This window comes from Rana temporaria, chromosome 5 (genome assembly GCF_905171775.1).
Source record: "Rana temporaria chromosome 5, aRanTem1.1, whole genome shotgun sequence".
Classification (NCBI taxonomy): Eukaryota; Metazoa; Chordata; class Amphibia; order Anura; family Ranidae; genus Rana; species Rana temporaria.
In genome coordinates, this window is record NC_053493.1 from 409,173,076 (window position 1) to 409,192,227 (window position 19,152).

Consider the following 19,152-nt stretch of genomic DNA (forward strand, 5'->3'; position numbering starts at 1 on the left):
GCGCTACGCTAAAGTTAGCGGGGGAATGAGAGAGATAATTTGCTCTCATTCTGAATTATGTTAAATTTGGCTGTCGCCAAATCTAGATTGTTCTGTGTGCTAGACTGCGTTCTAGGGGTGAGGTACCATCCCTGGGCGGCAGGTGGCGCCAGAGAGGTCCAGGCGGAGCCGCTTCTTCCTAGCAGCCAATAAGAGGAGTTTTCCCTCGCGGGGCATGCTGGGGAAGAGTATTTCTGTGGCGGAAGCCGTTGTTCTTGGTTCTTCGCGGGTTCCTGGTGCGGCACCCACCTTTAGGGGGTGTGTGCACATCGCGGGCCCCACCACTATGGCCTACCTGGCCTGGGGTCCCGCGCAACGCGGAGTTCCTGACTCTGGGCCCTCAAGGCCTGGAGCGACTGATGCTGTCAGGGGCCCCAGTGACTTACTGGGTCCCCAACTCTACTGAAGAGATCCTAAGCTACGTGCTGTGCGGTGGGGGATCGGCTCAAGGAGACCCCGGAGGCAGGTTGTCTGAGAGACTTGAACGAACCATCGGGGATCTGGGTGACCGAACACTGACAGATAACCTTAGCACTGACAGTCGGTGACCCCAAGGAGAAAGAATGGGGAGGATTCGCTCTGCTGTTCACCATTGTCATTATTAAGCCTGTGGCAGAGGCCTCATCTGGCATCTTAACCTAATTGGATCAGAGCCAAGTCCGTGGCAGGGACTTGTTCCTTCCCAGTAACCTTGGAGTGACGCTTCGGCTGCCAGGCTCGTGGCAGGAGTCTGTCTGGAGGCACTCTACCCACTCTGGCTAGAGTGGCGATGAACTGTAACTACTACTACTACTGAGAGCAGGATTGCTTTCCTCTTATCCAAGCCTGATACCGCAAAGTTCTCTTACTTCATCAACCTTTTCTGTCTACCTCATGTTGATGTTGGTCGTGTTGGGCCGAGAAATAAAGCATTCAGAAAACCTTATTCGCTGATTGGACATTCGTTTACTGCTCTACTCACTACAATCACCCTAGACAACGATTAGAGGTAACTTAATACGCCGATCCCAAAACAACCAGCGGCTCCTGAGGGGGTAGCGCTACACCTCTTAGGCTGGGTTCACACTACGGTTTTCCCGTCCGTCAGCCGCATACGATTTATATGAAAAACCGTATGCGGCTGAAACGGACGGGAACTTATGGAACCGCACACATGTGCGTTTTCCATTAACATTAATGTTAAAGGAAAACGTATGCGTTTGCCATACTGTTTTAAAAACGACCGCAAAACCGTGGTTGAACACGGTTTTGCGGACGTTTAAAAAACGTTTTGCCAGCAAATCGTACGCACCCGGATGCATCTGAGTGCATACGATTTGCAATGCATTCTCTATCTATACGTTTTCCCGTCCGGGCCCGTACGTTTTCAATACTCAAATCGTATGCGGCTGACGGACGGGAAAACCGTAGTGTGAACCCAGCCTTAGCAGGAACAGCTAGTCATTTGTTTGCTAAGACTCGGTTGTGAAATAATCAGTCGCATTTTTCTCCAGCAATGGACCAAGACCTAGCAATGTAATGACCCGAAGACTGGTGCCCCACTTCAATTTAGGTGAAGCCCCAAGATTAGGATTCAGAAAACCCCTTTGTAAAAAAGGACTACAAGGGCCGGTCAACATTAGATCAGAGTAGACATGTGCACACTGAAATATTTTGTTTCGGAATTTTCGTATGAAAAATAAATGTATTTAGTTACTTCCGAAATTAGTTTTTATTTATTTTGTTTCGTAAAAAAAATGCATTAGTCCAAAAATCTGAATTAAAGGGGTGGTTCACCCTAAAAACTACTTTTTTTTATTACAATGGCCCCCCATATTCCAATACGATTAAGGCTATTATTATTTTTTTGAAGCTGTACATACCTTTGTACAGCATATTCACCCGTTGCGAGTCCCGCGGGAGTGGGCGTTCCTCACATGTCTGTGATTGACATTTTGACCAAAAACGAGCTCCCCCCGTCGCGTAAGCCGCGTCACGGTGGGCGAAAGGAGCCGAACAGCGAGTCGGCGCTATACTGCGCATGCGCATCGCCGTTCGGCTCCTTTCGCCAATCGTGACGTGGCTTACGCGACGGGGGGGAGCTCGTTTTTGGTCAAAATGCCAATCACAGACATGTGAGGAACGCCCACTCCCGCGGGACTCGCAACGGGTGAATATGCTGTACAAAGGTATGTACAGCTTCAAAAAAATAATAATAGCCTTAATCGTATTGGAATGTGGGGGGCCATTGTAATAAAAAAAAGTAGTTTTTAGGGTGAACCACCCCTTTAAGGTAGAATCTGTCATTGAAGGCTTATGGTGTCTGTCGAATGTTCTAAGAAGATTCGACAAGCAGCTAAACCCTACGACGCCGCAATCGTACATTTCCGGTCGAATGCTCCGCCCACAAGCTATAGTAGAATTCTAAATTTTTATGACTAGTAATAATTATATTTATTACCGTATTTATCGGCGTATACCGCGCGCTTTTTTGCCCTGAAATTCGGGGGGAAATCGTGGGTGCGCGATATACGCAGCATTTCCCAGCATATACCGAGCGCAGTACACTCATGTATAGTCGGGCAGGCTCGGGTTCTCTCGCAGTCACGTCCTGGACGTACAGGACGCACAGGACGTGACCGCGAGAGGAGCCGAGCCTGCCCGACTATACACGAGTGTAATGCGCTCGGTATATGCCGGCGCAGTAGTTCAAACTCAGCGCGGGAAGCGGGGATCGAGCGGGGAGGACACCACAGAAGGACGCCGGACCCGACGAGGAGGACACCACCGAAGCCGCAGACGGACGCCGGACCCGACGAGGCCGCCGATGGACGCCGCGCAAGACACCAAAACTGTAAGTACTAAAATCTTTTTTTACAGGAATGCGGGTCCACTTTAGGGGTGCGCACTATACGCCGGAGCGTGCAATACCCCGATAAATACGGTAATTATTATTACTAGTCAACCAACATTCTATTTGACCATAAATGTCTGCTCGTGGCGATCGTGTTTTTAGCTGCTTCGTTGAATCTTCATGTCTCTATAATGTCGAATCTTTTCTCTCTGAAGTAGGGGCATGGCCACGAAACATGTCAGTGCAATGGAGGTATCTCACCAGCAGGATACAACTTCAGTCCTCCATTTGTACCAGCTTGGGGCATGGTAGTGTTTGTTTTTTTGGCTCTCCCGGTGTCCATTCCAGAGTATCCATCTTGGCCTGCATCCTCTCTTATTGCTGGCAACCTAGAGTGTTCCAGCATCTGTTTTGCACTAGGAATTTCTGGTAAATGTGGCTAGGGGAGCGACAGCAGGGCAGGATGGCAGGGCACACTCCCTACATCCTGCGTACGTTGCTTGGGGTATGTGTATCACTGTGGCCCAGATTCTCGTATCTGGGCGTAAAACTGTGCGGGCGTAACGTATCTGGTTTACGTTACGCCGCCGCAAGTTTTACAGGCAAGTGCTTTATTCACAAAGCACTTGCGTGTAAAGTTGCGGCGGCGTAGCGTAAATCACCCGGCGCAAGCCCGCCTAATTCAAATTAGGCGGGTAGGGGGCGTGGATCAATTAAATTAGGCGCGTTCCCACTCCGAACGTAATGCGCATGCGCCGTCCCTAAAATTTCCCAACGTACATTGCGCTAAACGACGTCGCAAGGACGTCATTGGTTTTGACGTGAACGTAAATGGCGTCCAGCCCCATTCACGGACGACTTACGCAAACAACGTAAATTTTAAAATTTCGACGCGGGAACGACGGCCATTCTTATAATTGGTTGCCCCACATATAGCAGGGGCAACTTTACGCGTCGCAAATCTAACGTAAACGTCGTAACTTCACTGCGTCGACCGCGCGTACGTTCGGGAATTTGCGTATTTTGCTAATTTGCATACTCGACGGGGAAAACGACGGAGGCGACACCTAGCGGCAAAAAAAAAAAATTGCATTTAAGATCCGACAGCGTAAGAGCCTTACACCTGTCGGATCTAATGGATATCTATGCGTAACTGATTCTAAGAATCAGTCGCATAGATACGACGGCCCAGATTAGGACTTACGACGGCGTACATTGCGTTGCGCCGTCGTAAGCCCTTTGAGAATCTGGGCCAATGCCCGTAACTGGTTAATGTCCATAGTCTGGGCACAGGTGCACTTTAAAGCTGGTCAGCTTTCTGGGAGACCGTCGCACACGGCAGGGATGAGCGCCAAGCGAAGTGTCCCAGTGCCCATGTGAACAAGGCTGAAGTCCTAATTCTCTGCCAATAGATGTAAATGTTTATTGCTTTTACTACATATGTGGCACAGCGTTACGTAGCCTGGAGGAATCTGGCTCACTTTCCTTCTCTTAACACTTCTTTAACAGAAAGAAAAAAAGTTTAAGGCTCATTTAACAGCTTCAGAAGATTAACATCTCGAAGCAGAATATTTCCCCGCACTCGTACAAAGCATTTCTCAGCCACGCGGATATCACCGTGCTGAACGTTGGACAAAGCTAGGCTGAATCACAGAGAAACGACATTTCAGAAGGAAACTGGAAGCGAAATAGGCCCATTTTCTGTAAGCAAACCTTCATTTCTCACAAGAAAGTGTAGCGTAATTAAGTTAGGTTGGCATAAAACTTACAATTACAGATCTGACAATAAAAGTGACGTGAAAATGTCCACATAAATACATAAATAAATGTCCATATGTGAAAAAACACGAATAGTGTAAAAATACAAATCTGACTATAGAATAGTCCAGCAATAATATTGGTGAATTCCAAAGCCTCGTGATAACTTCAAAGAGGTGCTAGCGTTGAAATGAATTAACGTGAAGAGAAACCACCACCGATAGGTGAGACCATCGGGTAACCAGCTATCTTCGTCTGTGGTATACTCCATTCCTCTGCCGTTTGGTCACTCTTGCTATAGCCATTGGAGACACATACAGGATTGCCCAGGTTCCATCGTGGTTTTACCACACAAAGCTCTGTTTGACTCATCTGCACGTAGGTTCTCCTGGGTTCAAACTCTCTGGTAAGCCCCATACCTATCGGTGTTGGTTTCTCTTCACGTTAAATAATTTCAACGCTCCTTAACCACTTAAGCCCCGGACCATTTTGTTGCTAAATGCCCAGGCCAGGTTTTGCGATTCGGCACTGCGTCGCTTTAACAGACAATTGCGCGGTCATGCGACGTGGCTCCCGAACAAAATTGGCGTCCTTTTTTTCCCCACAAATAGAGCTTTCTTTTGGTGGTATTTGATCACCTCTGCGGTTTTTATTTTTTGCGCTATAAACAAAAATAGAGCGACAATTTTGAAAAAAATGCAATATTTTTTACTTTTTGCTATAATAAATATCCCCCAAAAATATATATATATAAAAAAAAATAATTCCTCAGTTTAGGCCGATACGTATTCTTCTACCTATTTTTGGTAAAAAAAAATCTCAATAAGCGTTTATCGATTGGTTTGCGCAAAATGTATAGCGTTTACAAAATAGGGGATAGTTTTATTGCATTTTTATAAAATGTTTTTTTTTTACTACTAATGGCGGCGATCAGCGATTTTTTCGTGACTGCGACATTATGGCGGACACTTCGGACAATTTTGACACATTTTTGGGACCATTGTCATTTTCACAGCAAAAAATGCATTTAAATTGCATTGTTTACAGTTGCAGTTTGGGAGTTAACCACAGGGGGCGCTGTAGGAGTTAGGGTTCACCTAGTGTGAGTTTACAACTGATGGGGGGTGTGGCTGTAGGACTGACGTCATCGATCGCGTCTCCCTATAAAAGGCATGACACGATCGATGCAGCGCCACAGTGAAGCATGGGGAAGCCGTGTTTACATACGGCTCTCCCCGTTCTTCAGCTCCAGGGAGCGATCGCGATGGGGCGGCTATAAACGAATAGCCGCGCCGTCGTCCAGGATCGCTCCCCGCGGGTTACCGACCCCCGCATGTACCAGGGGGGGTCCCGATCGGACCCCTGACCCGCGGAAAGGTGGGGACGTACATGTACGCCCATATGCCTGTACGTGCCATTCTGTGGACGTACATATACATGCGGCGGGCGTTAACCGGTTAAAGTGGAGGTTCAAAACAATTATATACCATTACATCCAGCATACTTCCGACATCTACAGTATGCTGTTTTTTTCCTTTTCAGAGATTAGATGATTGACGTCTGGTGAAAAACTTCCCCTGGCGCATAAGGCGCGTCACCAGTTTTCCGTAAGTAGGCGACCTGCGAGTCGGCTCTATACGGCGCCTGCGCCCGCCGTGTAGAGCTGACTGCGCAGGTGCCATATAGAGCCGACTCGCAGTTTGGCTACTTACGGATAACTCGTGACGCACCTTATGCGCCAGGGGAAGTTTTTCACCAGACGTCATTTATCTAAACTCTGAATTGGAACGCCCACTCCCGCAGGAGCCAGAACCCGGAAGCCGGGGGGAAATAACAATAAAACGGTATGTTCGGCAAAAAAAAAAACAGCATACTGTAGATGTCGGAAGTATGCTGGATGTAATGGTATATAGATGTTTTTTAGGGTGAACCTCCGCTTTAAACTCTAGCACCTCTTTGAAGTTATCAACAAGCTTTGGAATTCACCAATATTATTGCTGGACTATTCTATAGACAGATTTGTATTTTTACACTATTCGTGTTTTTTCACATATGAACATTTATATATTTATGTATTTATGTGGACATTTTCACTTCACTTTTATTGTCATATTTGTAATTTGAAGTTTTATGCCAACCTAACTTAATTAGCATTACACTTTTTTGTTTTCACGTTTTTTTTTGCCATTTGTCCTTGATGCATCCTCTAACTGCATGACATTTAGTTTTGTATAAAGCCCGAGGTATGAAACTGTTGCCATTTTTAAATAAAATACTTGTTTTCCCCTTCATTCATCCATTACAACATCTGCAGCCTTCTCGTAAAATCTGAATATAATTGTATTCTATTTTGTATGTTTGTCTCACTCACTGTGCGCACTTGGCTAATACGGTTTTCATTACATATTTGCATTCTTTCAAGTCCTGATTAGAATTTAGCCTGCCTATGTTACGCCCTTGGTTACCATAAAAGAACAATTGTAATATTAATGTATTATCTACAGTGCATCAGGAAAATATTCCTCCATCCTAAACTCCCTCATCCATGTCTTTATGGACCTTGCTTTGTGCACTGATCCAAATAGTTTAAATGGGCATGGCCCCTAATGCCGTGTACACACGACCGTTTTTCGGGTTCTAAAAAATGACTTTTTAAGGGTCTAGAAAAAACCCGATCATTAAAACGGCCTTGCCTACACACGATCGTGAAAAAAAAAATGCTCTAGCAAAGCGCGGTGACGTACAACGGCACTATAAAGGGGAAGTTCCATGCGGATGGCGCCACCCTTTGGGCTGCTTTAGCTGATTTTGTGTTAGTAAAAGACGATTCGCGCTTTTCAGTCTGTTAAAGCATGATGAATGTGGTTACTCCATTACGAATGCTAATTTTACCAGACCGAGTGCTCCCGTCTCATAACTTGCTTCTGAACATGCGCGTTTGTTTCACGTCGTTAAAGCCCACACACGACTGTGACGGTATCGGTATGATATCCCTGTCAACGTTCCCTTCTTCCCATAACGAAAATCACCCCAATATTCCACGAGGAGGGATATCCCTGGAATCGCCCAGAAAGCCACACATGCCAAGCTTACTGCTAGAACAAGACACTTTAATGACACAAAAACTCAGCTTATATGTGGTTACAACCTGTTAGGAACGCCCCCCTCACACAGTGGGGTTTCCCATACAGATTATAGGAGACAAGTCGGAGCCGACCATGCAGACACGTTTGTTTAGATAAAGACATCAGTGGAGTTAATTAATACACTGAAGCAATCAGAATAATTAACATACTACTTCTCTAATCATTTAGCCTGATGATACAATACACATCTTTTAAGGGTAAACACAGATCTTCTTCACACAACACAATAGATCAATTAACGTTTAGAATAGTGAGGGGACATTAGCACGTCAATAACCTGTCAGAGGAATGAATCACACATGAAATTCCTTTCTACCTCTACCCATATGGCTAGCAGGGAGCAGTAAACTGAGACATATAGGCAAATGTATCACGACCATTTTTTACAACCTAAAAAACTACATCGTTAAAAACGTTGTGAAAAAAAAGAGCATGTTCGAAAAAAATGTGCCCATTTTTTAGATCGTGAATAATGCTCTGAAGCCCACACGCGATCGTATTTAATGACATTAAAAAAAAAACGTAATTTTTTAGAACCCGAAAAACGGTCGTGTGTACGCGGCATTAGTTCCAGTGAATGGTTTGGACCATCCTTCAAGCCTTAAGAGGGAACTCTTAAGGCTTGAAGGATGGTCAAAATCATTTGGTGGAGAGGAGATTATGGTGTGGGGTTGTTTTTCAGGCTTGGCCCCTTAGTTCCAGTGAAGGGAACTCTTAAGATGTCGGCATACCAAGACATTTTGGACAATTTCATGCTCCCAACTTTGTGGGAACAGTTTGGGGATGGGCCCTTCCTGTTCCAACATGACTGTGCACCAGTGCACAAAGCAGGGTCCATAAAGACATAGATGAGCGAGTTTGGGGTGGACTTGACTGACCTTCCCTTCACTGGAACTAAAGGGGCCAAGCCCAACCCCTAAAAAACAACCCCACACCAGGAACCCTTGAAATAACATTCTGGTCTCAGGGAACCCCTGCTAAAAATGACTCATGATACATTAATATGATGGTCGGTGGGAAGAATGCTCCTTACACTTGTGGTCAATGGGAAGAATTATCCCCTTACAGATACCGTGTTTCCCCTGAAAATAAGCCCGGGTCTTATAATAATTTTGGCAACAAAAGACACAGTAGGGCTTATTTTCGGGGTAGGTCTTACCATGTAATGTGCCATATTCTCTCCCTCTCCCCCTCCCTGCCGGTTAGGAATCCCCAATGTGAACTGTGTTAAAAAGCTTGTAAAATCCTATAATTCCCTCTATTACAGTTTTATATAATGTACAATGTGTGAGTTTCTGTAATATAATTGTGCCAAATACCTTTGTTATAGCGCCGCTCGGTACTTCCCTGACCCGCAGGAGCTCTCTTCCCCCGCTCCGAGCACTGCAGAGGGGGGGCCGCACTGAAAGTATTTGGCACAATTATATTACAGAAACACACACATTGTACATTATATACTCCAGAAATATAGTGGATTCGAGTGGATTATAGAATTTTACAAGCATTTTAAACTAGGGCTTATTTTCGGGATAGGGCTTATATTGCAGCCCTCCTGGAAAATAACTGTAGCAGGTACTTCTCCAGACTGATCTAATCTATTAGGGCACAGCTGTCTGCAGCTTTTTCACACCCCTTCGCTCTTCACACACAGACTCTCAGAACTGCTTGTTTGTAAACTCCCTATTGGAGGTTGTCTGTAAGCTCCCTATTGGAAGAGCCTGAGCCAATCATCAGAAAGCAGTAAAGGACTGTGGGGGAGGAGATAAAAAGCCAGAGGAACTAGGCCAGAGCCTCTTTTTTGCCTGCACCCCATCAGGAGAACATCTCCTGCACTATATGTGTGTGTGGAATCGCGGCCTACCAAGGGGCACACAGCCTGCAACTCCAGTTCAGAGGAATAGATTGTTCATGCAGCTCCAGGCCAGAGGAACAGTTTGTTCATGCAGCTCAGTCCCAGAGGAACAGACTGTCCATGCTAAAGAAGGACACCCCATCATGTGTGTGTGGAATCGCGACCTACCAAGGGGCACACAGCCTGCAACTCCAGTTCAGAGGAACAGATTGCTCATGCAACTCCAGTTCAGAGGAACAGATTGCTCATGCAGCTCCATCCCAGAGGAACAGATTGTTTATGCAGCTCCAGTCCAGAGGAACAGACTGTCCATGCTAAAGAAGGACACCCTGCAACAGCTCAAGGACTGAATGTCACTGCGACACACCTGCATCTAAGATCGATCAATCGCTCAGGGAAGGACCGCTGACTGAATACAGGATTTGGTGAGGGGGCTTTGCCCAGGAACCTTTAATGCTTTTCATAAAATACCACATCCAAATATTGTCCACAGAGCTCCTACATTGCCGGTGAAGATAATAAAACATAAAGCTTTGCCTCCAGGACATTACCGCGGTTTCTTTTAAAGGGGACACACCACGGGTATTGATAACATTTCACTGGGTGGGTACTGGAGGTATCGTAGGCTGGCCTGGGGTTCCTCTTTAGACACCGCATCACCCACACACCAAAAAATATTTAATCTATATTAAAAACTATTTAATCTGTACATATTGTTGCCTATGGATTTCGTTGTTTGCATAGTGTTCCTGACTGTTTTCTTTAAACCATTTCAACCAAGTCCTGGGTACTTACGCAGGTCCTGGCTGACTAATGTTAACCTGAATTTTACTTTTCTTCAAGTCAACTACAAGAAGAACTGTGTTGTGTATTCCTGCTGAGTTATTCACATTGCTAGGTGTTCCAGAGGGGCTGGGGCAGTTCATTGGGGTTGAAAGGCAGAGTAACAAACTGAACAAACAAAAGCAGCTTCCTCTGGGGTTTGCTACATAACTCTAGGTCATTTGACCCTTGGGGGTCAAATGATGATTTGCCAGGGGTCACCGAATCCTGGGCTGTTTCTGAAGCCCGCATCACTCTCCCAGCCTTTTTGCAGCCACCCAGCAAGGCTATCCCTGGAGCATGTGGCCGCCCACTCAGCCTCTTCGCAGGTGCCCTTTCAGTTCACGGCTAGAGGTCAGCTGACTGGTGAGAAATGTTAAGTGGGAGGGGATAGAGGAGACCCTATCTCCTGATTTTGGCATAGGTGTCACTGCTACGAGACACCACAATGTTGGAAACACAGTGGGGTAGATTCAGGAAAGAATTACGCCGGCGTATCCAGAGATACGCCGCGTAATTCCAAAGCTGCGCCGGCATATCTACTTTCTGTATTCAGAAAGCTAGATACGCCGACATTAGCCTAAGATACGACTGGCATAAGTCTCTTACGCCGTCGTATCTTAGGGTGCATGCTTATGCTGGCCGCTAGGGGCGCTTCCATTGTTGTCGGCGTAGATTAATGCAAATTAACTAGATACGCCGATTCACAAACGTACGTACGCCCGGCGCAATTTGTTTACGTTAGGCTTTTTCGGCGTAAGGTTGTTCCTGCTATTAGGAGGCGCACACAATGTTAAGTATGGACGTCGTTCCCGCGTCGAAATTTTAATTTTTTACGTCGTTTGCGTAAGTCGTTCGCGAATAGGGCTGGACGTAATTTACGTTCACGTCGAAACCAATACGTTTTTGCGACGTCATTTAGCGCAATGCACGTCGGGAAATTTTAGGGACGGCGCATGCGCAGTACGTTCGGCGCGGGAACGCGCCTAATTTAAATGATCCACGCCCCTACCCGGATCATTTGAATTAGGCGGGCTTGCGCCGGGGGATTTACGCTACGCCGCCGCAACTTTACAGGCAAGTGCTTTGTGAATCAAGCACTTGCCCGTAAAACTTGCGGCGGCGTAACGTAAATGTCATACGTTACGCCGCCGCAGATTTGCTCGGTTCTACGTGAATCTGGGCCAGTGAAGCCGGAGACACAGTGAGTGACACTACCTGCGATTATAGTTGCCATTAAAATGACCCAGGGAGCGATAAATATCCGTAGGTTAGGAGTGCAAATTACTTGTCTTGCCTTGGGTGGGTGCTGACAACCCACGCTACGAAAATAATTTTACTGTTAGGTAGGGGTCCCCACAACTTGGGAAATTTTATCAAGGGGTCACGGCACTAAGAGGCTGAGAACCACTGCTCTAGGTCTTATTTTCGGGGAAACACAGTAGCTAAAAAGATCAATGGTGTCAGTGGGAACTCATCTGAGAGGCAGAAATTGCCCATTGCCCATGGAACCCCTAGCAACCTCTGGAGGAACCCTAGGGGTCCATGAAACCTTGGTTGAGAAACCCTGCACTAATGTATCATGAGTTGTAGATAAAGTCATTATTAGCAGGGGTTCCCTGAGACCAGAAAGTTATTTCAAGGGTTCCTCTGTGCTGAAAAGTTTGAGAAAGGCCGAATTAGACTGTATTTTGTATACAACGCCCCTATGACAAGCCCCCGTCTATTCCTAAAATCACAAATTTGGACTTCTGGCCGTTGCGGCAATATATAGCCAAAAACCCAGGCTATGAAGGGTAATAAAACAATGTTGGACCAATCAGAATTTCCTATATTCCGGGAGTCTGCTCCAAGCCCGCCATTCTTCCGTATAGCTCCGCAGTAGAGGCCTATGACAAGGACACATCCAGAATGATAATATATTAATCTCTGTGAACGCCATCCACTAACTGAGCTAATCTTCCATACATTTTTAATGGCGTGCGCGATTATCAAAAGAACATTTTTACGGTAGTTTAAATTAATATTTCAGTTTCCTCTGAGAGAAGGAAAAAAAAAAGTCCTCACATTTCTATAAGGCCTAAAATAATCATTTTTAATGAACAAAACTATCTCTAATAACTGTGCTTAATATTTCACTGCCAAATCACCCAACGAATTAAATTCAAACTACTAACAATTACCTACAAAGCCATCCACAACTCTGCCCCCAGCTACATCACTGACCTATTCTCTAAATACCAACCTAATCGTTCTCTTCGTTCTTCTCAAGACCTCCTACTCTCTAGCTCTCTCATCACCTGCTCCCATGCCACTCCAAGCCTATGGAACTCCTTACCCCAATCTATCTCCTTCTCTATTAGCTTTTAGAGGATCCCTGAAAACCCTCCTCTTTAGAGAAGCCTACCCTTCCCACACCTAACAACTGTGGGCTAGATTCAGCAAGAATTTACGCCGGCGTATCTATAGATACGCCGCGTAAATTCAAAGCTGCGCCGGCGTATCTTCTTTCTGTATTCAGAAAGCAAGATACGCCGAAATTAGCCTAAGATCCACCTGGCGTAAGTCTCTTACACCGTCGTATCTTAGGGTGAATATTTACGCTGGCCGCTAGGTGGCGCTTCCGTAGTTTTCGGCGTAGAATATGCAAATGACCTAGATACGCCGATTCACAAACGTATGTGCGCCTGGCGGAATTTTTTACGCCGTTTGTGTAAGGCTTTTTCCGGCGTAACGTTGCTCCTGCTATATGAGCAACCAATGTTAAGTATGGACGCCGTTCCCACGTCAAATTTTGAAATTTTTACGTCGTTTGCGTAAGTCGTTTGCGAATAGGGCTGGACGTAATTTACGTTCACGTCGAAAGCAATGACGATTTGCGGCGGAATTTCGAGCATGCGCACTGGGATTCTTTCACGAACGGCGCATGCGCCGTTCGTAAAAATTTTTAAATACGCGGGGTCAACAATATATTGAATAAAACACGCCCACATCATCCCCATTTGAATTAGGCGGGCTTACGCCGGCCCACATACGTTACGCCGCCGTAACCTAGGGCGCAAGTTCTTAATGAATACGGAACTTGCGCCCTAATTTACGGCGGCGTAATCGGAGATACGTTACGCCCGCACTAAATTACGCAGGGCTATCTGAATCTAGCCCTGTATTTTCATTTGAGTCCATCTGATCATCCCCCACAGCTACTACCCTTTGTTCCACTTGACCCTCCCTTCTAGATTGTAAGCTCTAACGAGCAGGGCCCTCTGATCCCTCCTGTATTGCTTCGTATTGTGACTGTACTGTCTTCCCTGATGTAAAGCGCTGCGCAAACTGTTGGCGCTATATAAATCCTGTATAATAATAATAAAAATAAATAAGGAAGGAAGGACTGCCAGTGAGAAGTTTTCCAAATGCGGCCCGGTACATAGTCCGCATTAAAAATTTTATTCCATGGGTGGATGTTGGTGGACTAAAGAGTCAATTGTATTTAAAATAAATTGAAGGGAACGGGGTTACCAACTTAAAGGGGTTGTAAAGGTTTATTTTCTAACTAGGTTCCATTAACCACTTAAGGACCGCCTAACGCCGATATACGTCAGCAGAATGGCACGGCTGGGCACAATCACGTACCTGTACGTCCTCTTTAAGTGCCCAGCCATGGGTCGCACGCACGTGCGCCCGTGACCTGGCCCGAAGCTCTGTGACCGCGGGACCCGATTGCCGCCGGAGTCCCGCGATCGGTCCCTGGAGCTGAAGAACGGGGAGAGGTGTGTGTAAACACAGCTTCCCCGTTCTTCACTGTGGCGCTGTCATTGATTGTCTGTTCCCTGATATAGGGAAAAGCTATCAATGACTTCACACGTCCAGCCCCGCCCCCCTACAGTTGTAAACACACATGAGGTCACACTTAACCCCTTCAGCGCCCCCTGTGGTTAACTCCCAAACTGCAACTGTCATTTTCACAATAAAGAATGCAATTTAAATGCATTTTTTGCTGTGAAAATGACAATGGTCCCAAAAATGTGTCAAAATTGGCCGAAGTGTCCGCCATAATGTCGCAGACACAAAAAAAACGCTGATCGCAGCCATTAGTAGTAAAAAAATAAATTATTAATAAAAATGCAATAAAACTATCCCCTATTTTGTAAACGCTATAAATTTTGCGCAAACCAATCGTTAAACGCTTATTGCGATTTTTTTTTACCAAAAATATGTAGAAGAATACGTATCGGCCTAAACTGAGGAAAACATTTTTTTTTTATATATTTTTTGGGGGATATTTATTACAGCAACAAGTAAAAAATATTGAATTTATTTCTAAATTGTCGCTCTATTTTTGTTTATAGCGCAAAAAATAAAATCCGCAGAGGTGATCAAATACCACCAAAAGAAAGCTCTATTTGTGGGGGAAAAAGGACGCCAATTTTGTTTGGGAGCGCAATTGTCAGTTAAAGCGACGCAGTGCCGAATCGCAAAAAAGGGGCCTGGTCTTTAACCTGCATATTGGTCCGGTTCCTAAGTGGTTAAGCTACAGAAGTGCATTGTTGGTCTTAGACTCCGCGCCCTGGGCGATCTTGGGTTCACGCTTCCTCTCTGATAGCAGCAGTCGGCTATAGGGTTCACTACTCTGTGGTGCATCCCTGACCCCTACGGGGTGAACTTGTCACCTGGCCACAGGTGACCTGACAGAGAGCAGCAGAATCAACCAGGTTTTGAACAGCGTGTAATCCACCATTTATTGATCGTTTTTAGTTTAGTGAGACTTTAATACAGCCTGAGGAGCAGTGCATGCTGGGAGAGACATCGTCTCCGTAACTTTCTGCTCTTCTCTCCCCTTCATAACTCCCAGTGATAGGAAACACTCCACTGGCCTGTATCCATTGTCCAGAATCAATACAGGGAAAAAAAAATCGACGTAAATCAAAGTACACACAATTACCTCGTCCTCCGACAGATCGTTAAAGCCTTTTACAAGACCATCCGTTTGTCGGCTAAATGGAACTTCAAATATTTCCCCCTAAAGCGGCAGACAAGTAACTATCAGCGGCAGAGCAAACACGCCTGTCATCGCAGCCATTTGTCTATAGGAGAAGGCCGGCTGTAATTTGGCGTTGCATTTGACGCGCTGCCGCGCTAATCTGCTGATAACAGGCTTCTAAAGCGGAAGGAGGGGATGATTTAGGAGGCCAACTCCCCGTACAAACATCACGGAGAATCACAAAGAATGAAAAATCCAGAGTGCAAGAAAGATCAAGAATTAAAATTTTTTTTTTTTTTACTGTGCAGATACACGGAAAATCGGGCATCGCGAGTCCAATATGGCGACTTTTTTTAACCACTTAAGCCCCGGACCATATTGCTGGTCAAAGACCAGAGCACTTTTTGCGATTCGGCACTGCGTCGCTTTAACTGACAATTACACGGTCGTGCGACGTGGCTCCCAAACAAAATTGGCGTCCTTTTTTCCCCCCACAAATAGAGCTTTCTTTTGGTGGTATTTGATCACCTCTGCGGTTTTTAATTTTTGCGCTAAAAAAACAAAAATAGAGCGACAATTTTGAAAAAAAATTAAATATTTTTTCCTTTTTGCTATAATAAATATCCCCCAAAAATATATAAAAAAACATTATTTTACTCAGTTTAGGCCGATACGTATTCTTCTACATATTTTTGGTAAAAAAAAATCGCAATAAGCGTTTATCGGTTGGTTTGCGCAAAATTTATAGCGTTTACAAAATAGGGGATAGTTTTATTGCATATTTATTAATTATTATTTTTTTACCACTAATGGCGGCGATCAGCGATTTTTTTCGTGACTGCGACATTATGGCGGACACTTCAGACAATTTTGACACATTTTTGGGACCATTGTCATTTTCACAGCAAAAAAATGCATTTAAAATGCGTTGTTTATTGTGAAAATGACAATTGCAGTTTGGGAGTTAACCACACGGGGGCGCTGAAGGGGTTATGCGTGACCTCATGTTTGTTTCTAACTGTATTGGGTGTGGCTGTAGGTGTGACGTCATCGATTGTGTATCCCTATAAAAGGGATCACACGATCGATGCCGGCACCACAGTGAAGAACGAGGAAGCTGTGTTTACACACAGCTCTCCCCGTTCTTCAGCTCCGGGGACTGATCGCCGGACTCCAGCGTCAAACGGGTCCGCAGGTCGCGGTCACGGAGCTTCAGACATACCTGTACGTGCATGTGCCCAGCCGTGCCATTCTGCCAACGTAAAAGTGCAGGAGGCGGTCCTTAAGTGGTTAAACGTTCCTAATTTACATACAGAAGTTTATTCCTTTGATGTAAAAGTCAATGTGATACAATGTTTAGACTTAACTTTCCACTGATAAAGAATGTTTTCGAAACTTGGCAGGCTGCCCAGACTTTAACTTTTGGCTGAGAGCAGAGAGGAAATTCTTTGCATACCAAAGTGCAGAGAGAAAATTATTTTCATGTCAAAGATCGTGAAACCCTGTGTCAAGAATCGTAACAGGAAAAAGATTGCGATAACGATTCTTGACGATTAATCGTGCAGCTCTAATACACACGATCGGAATTTCCAACAACAAATGTTCGATGTGAGCTTTTGGTCAGATATTTCGACCGTGTGTAGGCTCTATTGGACGTTTGCTGTCGGAATTTCAGACAACAAATGTTTGAGAGCTGGTTCTCAATTTTTCCGACAAGAAAAAAGTTCTTGACGGAAATTCCGATCGCCTGTATCCAATTTTGACGCACAAAAATTCTACGCCTGCTCGGAATCATCGAACTTCATTTTTCTCGGCTCGTCGTAGTGTTGTACGTCTCCGCGTTCTTGACATTCGGAATTTCCGAGTAACATAGGTGCGACAGTGTGTAGGCAAGACAAGTTTGAGCCAACATCCGCCTGAAAAAAACCCACGGTTTTGTGGTCGGAAATTACGATCGTGTGTACGCTGGGTGACATCCAGCATTATTTAGCATTTTCCTCCCTGGACCCGCCCCTTTTCATTCATTGGATTTCAGTTCTTCCAATCATGGAGGCTCAGCATCACACGTGGGCGGGTCTGCGTGCAAAAAAAAAAAAAAAAACAGTCTTTCTGGGCGCGCCCACTCTTCCAGATGGACACCTACCCATCAGGGCATTTTGATATTTGCAGAACCCCTCCCAAGAACCAGCCCATGGATTGCAGCATGGCCAAAGCTCCCTGATTTCGAGGCACTGTTCCTGATTCAGAACAAAGTCCCTCTGTCCCTCTCTGTTTTTAATGCACACAGTTAGACAGGTGAATTTGGTTGGTTGCAGATTGGTCGGTAAGTTTGAGCCTGGATATTCTATGTTTTTGTATGGAGGGCTGGCAGCCTTAGGCCTGGGGGGGGCAAGTCCAGTCAAGTGGTCCATTGAACCACGACCCACAGGCCGGTGTCCAGCAGGACCCACAGGCCAACGTCCAGCAGGACATACAGATCTGCAGCCAGCTCCCAGCAAGACTTACATGCCAAGGCCAGCCCCCAGCAGGACCTAAAGGCCAGCCGCGGCCAGCAGGACCCACAGGCCATGGCCAACTCCCAGCAGTACCTACAAGCCAGCAGGACCCACAGGCCATGGTGCAGCAGGACCCACAGGCCATGGCAAGCTGGACCCAAAGGCCATGGCAAGCTGGACCCACAGGCCATGGCAAGCTGGACCCACAGACCATGGTCAGCAGGACCCACAGCACATGGCCAGCTCCCAGTAGGACCTACAGGCCAGAAGGACCCATGGGCCCTGGCCAGCAGGATCTACATGCCCTGGCCAGCAGGACCCACAGGCAATGGCCAGCAGCCATTGGCTCCCGCTGCCGTCAATCAAATCCAAAAAGACGAGGGAGCCAGGGGGTGGGGGGCGGGGAAAAATCCTGCTTTCTGTGTCAATAAACACAGCAGCAGGACACGGGAGCGCGCCCGCATGGGTGTCCCGAGGGGGAGCGCTTCTCCAACGGGGCACTTGAGAAGAGGGGAAGCCAGGAGTTCCGCTGAGGGACCCGGGGCCACTATGTGCAAAACCAACTGCCCAGAGGAGGTAAGTATGACAGTGAAAAAAAAATTAGGGTTTAGCAACCCTTTAAGCGGGCGTGGCAGGGGGTGTATCCTATGTCTATATACTTTTGTTAATAAATGCCCCTCATCCCCATCTCAGGAAGTTGGGAGATATGCAAGGTGGGGGGTTCTTGAGGAGGAGGAGGCAGGGCACTGTGAGCCCCTCCCACCAGCTATGATCTGCCTCGCATTACTTAGAGAAGCACTGAGAACCAATGACGACACTCAAAATAAGATATGTGATAAAAACTGATTTTTTTTAAATGTTATTAGCATGTTGATGGTGGGGGGGAGGAGGAACCAAGGAAGGCAAAATATTAGCAGGATAAGCGTCAGCTTTAACCAATCACCAGGCAGAATAGGCTTTCACCGGCTAATTGAGGAACTTGAGGATAAATGAATAACCCCCTCCCCTCTCCGCAAGTCTTACATCAACACCGCCCGCGCATGGCTTTCCCGCTCGCTGTGCCGGGACATGAAATGGCCCCCGGAATTCTGGAGGATTGCGGCAGATAGATACGCCATTATACATCCCATTGTGTCAAGTCAAGTTTTCTGTGTAATATTTATGTGCCCGTTGGCATGTGAATTTTACAAGAAAAATGACACTTCTCCGAGCTGCCAAAAGACATTTCA

At 46.0% G+C, this 19,152-nt stretch overlaps 1 protein-coding gene across 1 annotated transcript in view; it reads right to left on the minus strand.

Annotated features, from left to right (window-relative positions):
* Positions 1–19,152, minus strand: part of TRAPPC9 (trafficking protein particle complex subunit 9) — an 806,634-nt gene that overhangs the window by 78,361 nt on the left and 709,121 nt on the right. The window lies entirely within an intron of this gene.